The sequence below is a fragment of the Diaphorina citri genome, unplaced genomic scaffold (assembly GCF_000475195.1).
Source record: "Diaphorina citri unplaced genomic scaffold, Diaci psyllid genome assembly version 1.1 scaffold250, whole genome shotgun sequence".
NCBI classification, from domain to species: domain Eukaryota; kingdom Metazoa; phylum Arthropoda; class Insecta; order Hemiptera; family Psyllidae; genus Diaphorina; species Diaphorina citri.
Genome location: NW_007377687.1, coordinates 65,363 through 79,648, shown reverse-complemented (window position 1 = coordinate 79,648; position 14,286 = coordinate 65,363).

Here is a 14,286-nt window from a genome sequence, read left to right as displayed (position 1 = left end):
GAATTTTACAATTCCTTCTTCTGATTTTACAATGCCTAACAGTTCTTCAAGCCCTCACCCTCAGCGGGTCTAAAGTCAAGAGGAGTAGCAGTGAGCAGTCATGGGTCAAATTGGCAGCCACTTGGGGTGCGTAAATTCTCTAGATTTTAGAAAGGAAAGCTAATCAAAATTATGATTGTATTAAAGTTTGCAAAAGGAAATGAAAATTCCTGATGACAGCGGTAAAATCCAAGTTCTAACCAAAACTTTGGGTATGATCTCAAAACTTCCATCACAGGTTTACTTTATACATTTCCTCCCTGTCCAAAAGCGAAAAGGTAAAAATATTCCGAAGACAGAAAGAAAACAGTAAAGGGAAATCCCGATACAGGAAAGGTAATAAAAGCCAATACGATCCTAATAAATTAGGAAAGGGGGACAATAAAATATTTAAATTTCCTTCTAAAGAAGGTAAACCTTTACGAATAATATAACTAAGTGAGACATTTTAATCGCTTCCATGTCTTTGATTCCTGATTCGATAAATATTCAAGCGTATCAAAGTTTTATATCTTCACCATCACTCTTGATGCTTTAATACGAGTAGCGTGCTTGGAAAATTCTGATGCTCACTTCTGATGCAAGACCTCACTGAGAATTCTGTAATAATTCTTTTTTTTTCCTATTACGCGCTTTAACAATGATTTGTGCATTCCTCATTCTTTAATTATCAAAAATTTTAGATTTTAATAATTAAAGAATTATTACAGAATTTTCAGCCTTTAAAAAAATTAATTTTTTTATACCATTTCTTGCTTTTCTGTAACTTCGAGTTCCGAGCGAAAAATATGGGACGAAAGGTGCAGGGCTGTAGGATGTTGCCAGTTAAACACAAATGTCAGCATGAAGAACAGCTGTTAGTTTTGGCATCAACAAAATGGTTTTTTTTTTTTTTTTTTTTTTTTTTTTTTTCTTTCTTTCTTTTTAAAGCAAATTTTCATAATGTGACAGCTTGGTAGGTATGTACCTAACTACATAGATACTGTGACATCATCATCACGTACTTAGGTATGCCTGTCACTCGTCACTTCACACTAGGAAATTGCAATTGAATAACACTTTATCTGAATAAATCAAATATTTAGTCATGTAAATCCGAAATCGTGCTTCAGATTTTTTTCTTTATATTGTTCAAAACCAATAATAATAATAATAATAAAAAAATATGCTGTCTTCAAGGAAAATCAAAAACTCATTTTCTCCCTCTTGGAAGGTAGCCCGCCTGGCTTGAAATTGCTAGGTCGCGGGTTGGATTTCCACTTGAGGTGAACTTTATCCTAAAGAGCAGGCAAGGTGGATATCGCCCAGCCTGACTTTGTTTCACTGTCGGAGGAACACTGTGCAAAATAGCTTCCCCTTATAGAGATTCTCTACCATTGCACATGTGACATGTTTGGCAACAATGCCTATTTTTTTGCTGTCACATTGATCTGGACACACTATTGGTTCTCTACTAATTTCCACGTTTTTTATTTGATTAGACGTGACTGGCGAGAGGAAGCACACAAGACAAAGCACAGCGCCACAACTTTCTGCTCACAATTTATCACGGTGGAAAATCTTGGAAACTTACTACTATATAGCTGGAGGATAGCGTGCTGGAAATTGAGTCAAGGTCAAAACTCCACGAGCTTTGAGCTTTGGTGGAAAAAAAATCTTTCAAAAACAATACGTGTACATCGGAAAAGCAAGGGTGGTGCTTCGGTCCGCCAAGATATGAGGACTATGAGGTATGTACCTACTGCCGCCGGGGACCTTGCCAATATCTTGCGCAAAATCAGATTGTGGTAGGTGCATATTTGTTATCTCCTTGCCAACATTTTGCGCGAAATTAGATTGTGGTAGGTGCAAATTGGTATCTACTAACAGAGGTTAGGTATCTACTGATTAGGGGCACGGTTAGTCCAGTTTTACCGTGTTTGTTTGCCATGCAGAAGGTCCCGTGTTAGATTGTGGTAGGTGCATATTTGTTATCTCCTTGCCAACATTTTGTGCGAAATTAGATTGTGGTAGGTGCAAATTTGTTATCTCCTTGCCAACATTTTGCGCGAAATTAGATTGTGGTAGATGCAAATTTGTTATCTCCTTGCCAACATTTTGCGCGAAATTAGATTGTGGTAGGTGCAAATTGGTATCCACTAACAGAGGTTAGGTATCTACTGATTAGGGGCACGGTTAGTCCAGTTTTACCGTGTTTGTTTGCCATGCAGAAGGCCCCGTGTGCAATGCCCATATAAAATTTGTACTCGTTTTTCGATTGCAGATATTTCGATGGATTTCTTTCTGGTGTTCTTGTATTGACCCAGCACCTAAATGGAAGTAGTGTCTCTTCTCGCCCATCTGGTGAGATGTTGGTTACTTCTCTGAGTGTACGAGTATAAGAAAGTACGTATTCAATTGGATACTTGGCGCCTTTTTCCAACATAAAAGATTTCAAAGGGTGTGCTATAGAAATACATGTTTTACTGTTTGCCTTGTTTTGTGAGTTTCTGGTATTTGCTTAATTATGAATATTAATTTGGTTGAGAAAAATACTAGTTGATAATAAAGTATGAGGTTTTAAACTCTTTATTGACGTTTCCATGTACTAAGCGTGCTTAAAATATCCAAGGATATTTGCTAAATTGCCATCGACAAAGTTCAAATGCTGAGAATTGCCATCGACATGGTTTAGGTACTTGGAAAGTTTGACTGGTCATAAAAGTAGTGAAGAATTTTTTTTATGAGTTAGATATAAATACTTTACAACTAACTTGTACTGAATAAATTCCCCTAAGCCTCATTACTTATTCAATAGAAGCAGCTTGAGGGAGTTCTCTCTCTCTCTCTCTCTCTCTCTCTCTCTCTCTCTCTCTCTCTCTCTCTCTCTCTCTCTCTCTCTCTAGTATTTTTTACTTGAGAAAAAAAGTAAAAAATTCCTCTCTTTTTTTCTTCGTTTCGTAAAAAAAGAAAGTAAAAAGGATTATTAGGTAGCCATTTTTCAAAGCATATACCTTTACGTGAAGACCCTGTTTTTTATAGGGATCCTGAATTCCTGACACTTTTGGAATGAAGTCATGAATGTCAGGAGAGTTACTGATTTGCTCTCCGTTGGACATTGTCTTTAGATGTTCTTCTCTGCGTGGAAGTTCAGAAGAATTTGTTTGTACTCGATAAAAGGTTGAGAACTTGAGAGAGAAGGGATGGAGAAAAGAGGAAACGTTAAGATAGGATATGGAGGAGTAGGATAAAGGAGGATAATGCCGATCCAAAATAAAATTGGGAAAAGGTGCAGGAAAAGAAGAAGATATTCGTATAAAAGGTGTACAATTTAGTGTCGGTCCTATCTCCATCTCCAAGTGGTACTCGATAAAAGGTTGAGGAGAACTTGAGAGAGAAGGGATGGAGAAAAGAGGAAACGTTAGATAGGATATGGAGGAGTAGGATAAACGAGGATAAAGCCGATCCAAAATAAAATTGGGAAAAGGTGCAGTAAAAGAAGAAGATATTCGTATAAAAGGTGTACAATGTACAATTTAATGTCGGTCCTATCTCCATCTCCAAGACTTGTGTTGTGTATAGTTGTGTTGTGTAATCTATAGTTGTGTAATCTAATAGCTTTCCTATTAACAAAAATTTTCATGAGCCAGCCTAGTTAGCTTAGATGGTAGTGCGTCTGCCTTGTAAGCGCTAGTCTGCCGATAAGACCATAGCAGTTACAGTTCCCTCTGTCAAACCTCTTAAAAAAAAAAATCATGGATGAAATTGCTGATTCATTCGCATCTGAACGTCTTGCCCCACAGTGTTCTTTTTTTTTAAATCCTTCTTAAAGTCCAGTTTTTTGTGCCCTGATGCCCTCACAGTTCCACAAAGTCCACCCCTGTCTCAAAATAACAAGAGAAAAATACAAGGAACGAGATAAAGGAGAAGAAAAAAAGAACTAGGTGAAAAAAAATTCAATAACACACTCCTAGACAGAATTGTCCTTCAGGTCAATAATTAACTTTAGCAAAGGAGTCTCTCGGCAAGTTTCCCTCCTCGACAAAACCTCTCCAAAGACTTTTTTGTTCCTAAATGATCACAAGAAGGGTTGGTTGGAAGAGACGGCAGGAGAGGGCATGCACACCCCAGCCTCGTTGTAACCTGTCCTCGAGAGGACTAAGTACTCACGGATTTCATTAGAGGAAAAAAAAGGCCTTTGCTTTCTTGTTTCTCTAAGTGTGGAGAAGAAAAGAAAGGAAGAGGAGGAGAAAGAAGGAGAAAAAGAAAGAAGGATAAGGTGAAGTGGAACAAGCTGGGCCCGTCCCTCCGGGAATTTTTTAGCCCAGGCCTTTGCTTTCTTGTTTCTCTAAGTGTGGAGAAGAAAAGAAAGGAAGAGGAGGAGAAAGAAGGAGAAAAAGAAAGAAGGATAAGGTTAAGTGGAACAAGCTGGGTCCGTCCCTCCGGGAATTTTTCAGCCCGTAGTTTATTCGATCGTGATTAGAGAAAATCAATACCTATGTACCTACCTAATTTGTTTAATATTCAGTTTATTATCATTCTTGATTTGATTTTTTGATTTTACTTTCATGATTTGTTTAATATTCATTTTATTATTATTCTTGATTTGATTTTTTGATTTTACTTTCATGTAATGATTTAAAATCAAGACTAGAGCCCGTTCTCCCTTTATTCCTTTAAGTCGGATTTTGATTTAAAATCAAGACTAGAGCCCGTTCTCCCTTTCTTCCCATTATAATGTTTAAGTCACCCATCCATTTATTGGCCTTTCTCGGCGTAGCTTAACATAGGTGACGCTAAAACCGGTCTTAAATGATCGACTGAAGTGTTATCTAAAACTTTCTCGCTTTGAGTTCATAGGTCGTCGCGACAAATTTCAAGATCAGAGCTCATTTGTGTGAGAAAATGTGAAAAAATCCTCAAAAACCAGTTTTTTTTGGTTTTTTGGCTTTATGGTTCTCTAGACAAAATTTGCACCACCACTTTCATGTTCCTGGTAAAAAGACCTTAAAATTGATATATAGGTCGACCAGGTTTGGATAAGTCCCTCTATGGGGACAGAGTGACAGACAGACGACACCGAAGCGAATACAATAATCCGTCCACTATACCTTTTATTATTACTATTGTAATTTAATAAAGGAAAGACGGGCTAAAAAGAGAAGGGGGGATAAGGTGAAGTGGAGAAAGGAGGAAGAGGGGAAGAAAGGTAAGTGGAGAAGGAGAAGAAACCGCCTCGACACCGAAGCGAATACAATAGTCCGTCCACTATACCTTTTATTATTACTATTGTAATTTAATAAAGGAAGGACGGGCTAAAAAGAGAAAGGAGGAAGAGGGGAAGTGGAGAAAGAGAAAGGAGGAAGAGGGGAAGAAAGGTAAGTGGAGAAGGAGAAGAAACCGCCCCAAGGAAGAATGAGACAAGTACGTAGTGTTCACACGTGACGAGAAATTGACAGGGACTATTTTTCTGATTGTCACATGGGTAACATGGGTTTGGGGGTACAGGAGGTGGATTTTATCAGCTTTTACTTTCTTTTATTTATTTATTTTTTTTCTTTTTCTTAAAGAAGTAAAAATAATGAGGCCCCTAAAATCAGAAAACAAAAGAATTCAACCCTAGTAAAGTTTACGTTGACGGTCCCAACATAGGAAATAAGATATGTTTGGTCGAAACATAAGGAGAAGTTTTAGATAATTTTAATCTACCCATACCATACCTAATAGGAATTTTGATTTAAAAAAAAAAAATGTGTGTCTCACTGTCTCAGTCGTCAAAAAGAACGGATCAGTCAACCAGAAATCCAATCTCCAAGAACTTAAAATCATCCAAAATCACCCAGAAAAGTCACCGTTCCATTCGACCCAATCAGGCAAGTCAAGCACCCAGGGCACAACAATGAGGTCTGATGAAACTTATTAACATGTCAACCTGTCAGGCGGTTGATACATTTGTAGCGAGATATAAATCTGCCACGCTCTGTAACAAGCCTCCCGACCACACTCGAAAAAACAATAAACAACAACAACAACAACAACAACAACAACACAACAATAATAAACAACAATCATGCCGCCAATGCCGTCGCTACTGCTGCTGATAATAAAATGCTCTCCTAGTTATGAAAAATGCATAAATTAATGACCGAGGAACAAGACAACAATGAAATAATTAAAAATCTACAGGGTGGTCGGTGGACGCAATGGACTTTAGGAAAAACAACACAATGGAGCAACATTTTCGCACATCTGGATCTTGACATCGTACACCCGAAAGAGTTTGTCTGATTTTGACACAAGTTAGCAAATATTCAGATTGTTAGCAATCTGAATCCCCACACTAATTCAATTGTTATTTCAAACAACCTCAACAATTTCAATTGCTATTCAATATTGTTTTTGTTAGTTTATCAATTGTAATGTTCTTTGTGTACAAATAAAACAAAGTATTTTGTTTAAAAATAAAAAAAAAAAAACACAAAGCTAGAGAAATTTGTCCATTTGATTTTGGGTCAATTGGCTTTTTGGTATCTGTATAAACGGAAATGACTACTTTGTCTTGGTAGCAGATTTCATTTTAAGGAATTCAATAGATACCAAAAGACAAAAAGGATGTAATCAGTATAATATTAAACCACACATAATTATCAAGATTTTTCAACGAGACCTTTCACACAGGGTCACCCGTCAATTGCTTTTCAATATTGTTTTTGTTTGTTTATCAATTGTAATGTTCTTTGTGTACAAATAAAACAAAGTATTTTGTTAAAAAAAAAAATCAACACAAACCTAGAGAAATTTGTCCATTTGATTTTGGGTCAATTGGCTTTTTGGTCTCTGTATAAACGGAAATGGCTACTTTGTCTTGGTTAGCAGATTTCATTTTAAGGAATTCAATAGATACCAAAAGACAAAAAGATGTAATCAGCATAATATTAAACCACACATAATTATCAAGATTTTTCAACGAGACCTTTCACACAGGGTCACCCCGTATGCAAATTACTATCTGAAAGGAACTCTCCTCTCTCCCATACCACATGGTGCATTTTTATTCTCCTCCTCAGGCTCAAAGGTACTTTATTATTACACTGATCGGATGTTGAACAAAACACACACGGATGTATTTGCTGATCACGCCACAAGCACACTCATAATTCAATCCAGCCTGTCATTCCTCAGGCTCAAAGGTACTTTATTATTACACTGATCGGATGTTGAACAAAACACACACGGGATGTATTTGCTGATCACGCCACAAGCACTCTCATAATTCAATCCGACCTGTCATTTCTCATTCACGCTATCTCCATATCTCACACAACAATTAAAAATGTAAAAAAATACAAGTAATTACAATATCATTAATACTGCTTGAACGGTAGAGGTATGTTTAATAATATGTAGAAATAAATGAGAAACTTTGTTACTTCGAGTATGATAGTGAGGATTAAGAGAGAAAATTCTCGTTTTTAAATAAATTTCAACCCAAGCAACCTCCGTGGCCGAGTGGGTATCACCATAAGCTTGCACGTCAGAGGTCATTTCCCGGCGGGGTCGAAGTGTTTTCGGCTCTGTGTTTGGAGTTCGCGGTGCAGAAAGAAAGAGAGTCGGTGGTCCAATCCAAGTTGAATAATCACTATTTTCAGTAAGTGGCAAGGGGGACGGGTGAGAAAAAACCGTATGAAGTAAGGCCAGGCACCCACTATTAGGTAGACCTGACAGGTACACCTAATCAGGTCCGCCTGATAATGATAAGCACACACACTATCAGATAGACCTGACAGGTACGGCTGAAAAGGTCTACCTGATGAGGACACACACTATCAGATAGACCTGACAGGCGGACCTGATCAGGTGTGCCTGTGAGGTCTACCTAATAGTGAGTGGTTGGTCTAAGAGAAGCAGTGTTTCCCCTAACTTCCAGAGAGAACACGCCACGCCACTAGGTACAGAACGCTCTGAAAGCTCCTCGACCTAAAGCCATCAACATTGACTTGATTTGTTTACTTGACGGAGAGAAAGACGAACACTAATTTGACAAGCCCAAGTCTTGTTAGCTTTCACGAAATCCACACGAAAATTAAAATAATTAAAACAACGAGAATTTGAACCTCATAAAAAATTTAACGAGCTAATATAGATTGCTATTGCGAGCCATGTTCGTTAACACGAGACTGCCTTGTTAGAAAAAAGGAAAAAAACAATTTTCACGAAAATTTTCGAAATGCAACTTTTATTTGCTTTGGAAAAAACATACAAATTTAAATATACGCCAGACATTTGAGAGCTATAATCAAAGCTAACCTGCTTAACGGCTAAGTCTTTCTAAAATCTAAACGTATTGTTCCCCTTAATTAGGTTCTTAAGTAAAGGCGATCATGGGTCAGTTTGAGGGACTCGCTGATTTGAAATCTCCGGGGCTGAGTCTCACATTAGACTTGCAGACCGAAGGTTCTGCTTTTGATTCCCGATGGGATCGAAATTTTTTTCGGCTCTATGCTTGGAGTACGGGATGCACTCAGAATTAATAAACCTCAGGACTATTGAGTAGCTTCTTTTAAGTGGCATTAGCAGATAGAGAAAATTGGAGTTGACAGAATGAGTTTCAGCTTCACCACAAATAATTCATGAATGATCTTCTTCTTGTGAGTACCATATCTTCAATAGACGTTGGCGATTGTTCTGACCTAACATGATTGATAGTTTATTATTTTTTTTATATATATATATATTATTTTTTATTATTATTTTATTTTTTTTATCGAGTCACCTCTCGCGTTCAATGGTCCCGTCAATTTTTTCTATTTTTATACCTTTCAAATTTTTTGCTTTTTTGAGTGAGTTAATTACACAAGGTTCGTTTTCCTTTTAAAAACATTTTTCTTGAAACCTCCCTCGCTGGAAGTGTGAATAACTTGACACGTTGCATGAAAGCCTCCCCCCCCTATTTACCCCCCCCCCCCGCAACCCCAACCCCCCCCCACCCCATCTTCCCTACTTCAAAAAGTGGTTTGAGTGAAAGAACTTATTCCTAAAGAATCCAAGGGCTAAAATTTGGCTCTCTTTGCCACAGTCGACCCTGAAACGGATATTTCTATCGGTTTCCCGATTTTGAAATTTTTGACTCATTGACCGAGTCTGAAAAGGAGCAACATCAGTGAAAAGACCAAGTCATAAAATTGCTACCTAGGTGTAATGATGGAAATGATATTTGTGACAGGCATTTAAGTATGCTTCTTCTGTGAGTGCCGTTTTCGAATGTGGGCGATCAGCATGGCAATCCTTATTTGTTTGGTGGGCGATCCGGAACAGTTCTGCCGATGACTTTTCGAACCATTTTCTCACGGGTACAAAAGCCATGATATTCTTCTCCTGCCAGGACCTTTTTTGCTGTTTATTTTTCCTTGTAGTAAGTAGGCATGCTTAACAAATTAAAAAATTTTATTATCCTTTTTTTTTCTTATTATTACTGTATTTTAATAAAATTAGTGGTTGGGTGGAAGAGCTCCGTTAGGAGAATCCTGCCCTATAAATAAAGCGTAAAAAAAAAAAAAAAAAATCCATTTCCCGATTTTGAAATTTTGACTCACTGAGTAGTACCTACACTGAAAAGAGGAGTTCTTTTAACTCGCTCACTCACTTTTCTCAGATCCCCAATTGATTTTCATTATAAGCACGTCTTTAACACCTATGAACATCATCAACTTCCTGAACTCCCAAATCAACTTGCTCCTCTGAATTCGTCATTTCCCGAACACAAGCGTTCACCACTAATATCCACGTTTAGAAACATTCTACCTCCCATTCCGTGTTCCGCTTTCGGTAATGAATCTGAAAATACAAAGTTTTTTTGCTTCTTTTATTTATATATCTACTTCATATTAAATACCTACCTAGCTTCGTTTTTTTTATTATTTTATTATATTACATTACCTACATTTTTTTTTTTTTTTTACTTTTTGCCCCAGAAGAACGTTGGTACAATATTTCTTTCGTACAAGTAGCTCAGGTATGATAAGCAAAGAAAATACTCTTTCCTGAGTTGCAAAACTGTTTAGGATATACCGAGTAATTCGGGAGTTTGATGAGTTAGCACTCACAGCAGAATCCAATTTTTGAGAGAGAGAAAAAAGAAAATAAAATCGTTTTCATGATAACTATTCAATTTTTATTTTCTTTGATAAAATTATTAAATTGTCACTAAAGATACCTACATACCTATCTACTAACGTACTAACTATCCTAACCCCTCTATCTCTTCCAGACACCCTGGCAGTCTCTTATCTGATTCTTTACCCGCTTCCTCGCGTTAATTATATGTTTCCACTACAATTCGTCCGGATATGGTAGTGCTACCTAATGTAGGACACTTCGCTGAAAATTAGACAGTGACCAAATTCGAAATAACAAGATGAAGGAGTTTACCATTTTGAGGTGTGTAGTGCGACTCTCAAGATATTACAAAGTAGGTACATTTTTTTTTTTTTTAACTTTCAAGGTAATGAGACTTATGATAATAGGTATATTCTGGAAGGAGTTTCAATTCCTTTTTGTGCGCCTACACAATTAAATGCTAGGTATAGGGGCAGTAATACACATACGTCCGAAATGTACAGTAGGTACAAACGAAAATAACTACCTGCTTCATTATAAGACAAACGAAGGGAACCTGCAATGGAAAACGGTACTTGACTTCATCTGTAACTTGATTTCATCAGGTTCCTCCAACAGGTGCCATGTCCTACATTCGGGTCCGCCTACCCTTCTCCCGGGTGAGGATTCTCAACTATTTCCCAAAGCTCTCCCAACTTCCCTGTGGGTAAAGTTTTCCAGCTAAAGGCTTTCATTACAAAGTTTGAGCATAACTTTAATTTCGAGCCATAACTATTTCGAATATTTTATTTTCCCAGACATCTCTATATCAACCAACGCCCTCCCATTCTCTCATTCTCTCCCTCTGCTCTCTCTCTTTCTCCCTCTTTCCCATTCTCTCTCTCTTCTCCCTCTCTCTCCTCTCCTTTCTCTCTCTTTCTCCCTCTTTCCCATTCTCTCTCTCTTCTCCCTCTCTCTCTTTTCCCATTCTCTCTCTCTCTTCCTCTTCTCTTTTTCTCTCTCATTCTCGAGCCTTTTGAACATGTTTATGTCTTTTGTGAAGTTTGGTCTTCTTTAAGTAGATATTTAATGCAGTAAATCTGCATGGGGTGTCTGAAATATCAAGAAATGTAGACATAATATTTTCCACTGAAAAGAAATATCTAATACTTCCTTCTCAAAATGAAAATGGAATTGAATTCTCCATTCCTTTTCTCTCAAATCTAACTCTCCACCTCAGTTTTGGTCTCCCTCTCAGTTCCCAATTCAACTAAAATACCTAGTATTCTTTTTTTTTTTTTAAGAGGTTTGACAGAGGGAACTGTAACTGCTATGGTCTTATCGTTCCGAAAATCGAAGAGAGAAGGAAGACAATTAGGAGAAAGCCAGCCGTTCCGAGAACGAACATTATCCCATCAGGATAAAATCCGCCCCGGGCGGGAATCGAACCCACGGCCTAGCGCTTACAAGGCAGACGCACTACCAACTAAGCTAACTAGGCTGGCAATTTCATGATTGAGCCAGCCTAGCTAGCTTGGAAGGTAGAGCGCCTGCTTTGTAAGCCTTAGCTCGGGGATTCGATTCCTCGTAAGTTCTTGGAATTACTGGCCTCGTGTGGTTTTCTTTTATCCTGTTTTCCTCCTCTTATCGATTTCGGTATGGCAAGACCTTCATTGTTACAGTTCCCTCTATCAAAGTATCAAACCTCCTTTTTTACAGGAAAAAAAAAGTAAAATGTAAGCCTCGAAATCTCTTTGGAAAATACCTACCTACTTTCTTGATAATTGGTAATCATGGCCAAATAGGAGAGGAAGAGGGAAGGAAATAAGAAAAGGAGGGAAGAAGAAAATTTAGTAGAGAGAGAGAGAGAGAGAGAGGAGAGACGGAGAAAGAGGGATAATGGAGTTTTCTTATCTTCAATGAACACCTCAGAACCAACATGTTCTCTCTCTCTCTTTCCCTATCGAAGCTATTTTTATTTCTTTCTCTCTCGAATAGATCAGTTGCGCTTACTTGGGTGATGTTTCAAAGCCATAGAGCAGGAAAAATGAGGACCAACGGAATTTTTCTTTTTCTTCTACGACTTCTAGATCCCGAGAAAAATCGATTAAAAAAATACCGGTAAATCGTGAACTTTGACGTCACGACATACGCTCCCGTAGGCGAAGACGTCACATCAAATGTCTCGAGCAAAGCTCCCTGGCAGGCAACACATTAATGTGTTTTTGTGCGCATACGTTTCTGCGCAATTCTTTCTGCTCCTCCGCTAGCGCGCTTGCATAGTGGCGCTACCTAACGGACGAATAAAACAACTGCGTAAAGTCTGACGTCACACATATATTTGAACTCTTTCATTAGAACGGAAAATAAAAATTGAATATTCGACCTTTTGCGGTTATATTTTTCGGAGTTTTGACCTCAGATCTGGATTTTTCCCAACTTTTTACATAGGAATCGACCAGAAATTTATAGTTTTTACCCATTTGCAACTGCTCCATTGAAGATTGTGGTCAGAAATTATCAATTTAATCCGGTGGGATAGGAAAAGTATTAGGGAGAGAGAGAAAGACAGAGAGAGAGAGAGAGAGAGAGAGAGAGAGAGAAAGAGAGAGAGGAGAGAAGAGGAGAGAAGAGAGAGAGAGAAGAGGACGAGAGATAGAAGGAAGAGAGAGGAGAGGAGGAGAGAAGAAGGGAGGGAGAGAGAGAGAGAGAGAGAGAGAGAGAGAGATGTAGGTACGTTTTACATTGTCGAATTCTGAAAATGAAAACTAGGTAGGTAATGGAATTCAGTAGAAAACCTTATTTATTATACTGAGATAAGACTACAATGTCCGATTACCAACCAATCTACTTCGGTTGACTGTAGAGTGCGAATGAGCTAGGAATAAGAAATTACTCAAATCTGCGTGATAAGACGTTAGGTAGGTAGATACCTAGGTACTACCTAGTTCTGTGGTACCTGTTAGTTTTGGCATCAACATCCGATTAAAAGTATTAGCGCCCGTTCTCACTTGGTCGCAAAAGTGTCGTGTCGTGTGTAGTGGGAATGGGAACACTCTCAGAACATTCCGGGGAAAAAATCGGATGAAACTCACGACTCAGAGTCAGAAGCAAAAGTTCCATCGGATCCGTGAAGAGAAAAGGTTCACATCACACATATCTCCAGACGAGATTTCCAAGACACAAACTGGACAAAACTCCCGTCAGATGAAATACTTTACAACTAACTTGTGCTGAATAAATTCCCCTAAGCCTCATTACTTATTCAATAGAAGCACCTTGAGGGAGAAAGGATAGAAGATGGATTCCGACAGAAAATGTAGAAGATATATCAATGTAAATATTTAGAATCGTATGCAATCTTGAGAGAGCTTCTGGCTGACTGGAACTGTTTTTTATAGGGATCCTGAATTCCTGACACTTTTGGAATGAAGTCATGAATGTCAGGAGAGTTACTGATTTGCTCTCCGTTGGACGTTGTCTTTAGATGTTCTTGTCTGCGTGGAAGTTCAGAAGAATTTGTTTGTACTCGATAAAAGGTTGAGGAGAACTTGAGAGAGAAGGGATGGAGAAAAGAGGAAACGTTAGATAGGATATGGAGGAGTAGGATAAAGGAAGATAATGCCGATCCAAAATAAAATTGGGAAAAGGTGCAGTAAAAGAAGAAGATATTCGTATAAAACGTGTACAATTTAATGTCGGTCCTATCTCCATCTCCAAGACTTCACAGAATGAAAGAATTCATTTCAAACACCAATTACTAGAAGACTTTCAACCAGTAAGAAAAGGAAAACTTGAAATAAAAGCAAATGGCAAAGACAAAACGAATGCAATGAGACTTTATCCTTTTAATCAAGTTCTATAAATAAAGAGAAACAATAAAAGATCTCCAAGTGTTCACAGAATGAAAGAATCCATTTCAAATACCAATTACTAGAAGACTTTCAACCAGTAAGAAAAGGAAAACTTGAAATAAAAGAAAATGGCAAAGACAAAACGAATGCAATGAGACTTTATCCTTTTAATCAAGTTCTATAAATAAAGAGAAACAATAAAAGCGTAAGAAAAGGAAAACTTGAAATAAAAGAAAATGGCAAAGACAAAACGAATGCAATGAGACTTTATCCTTTTAATCAAGTTCTATAAAGAAAGAGAAACAATAAAAGAAGAAAC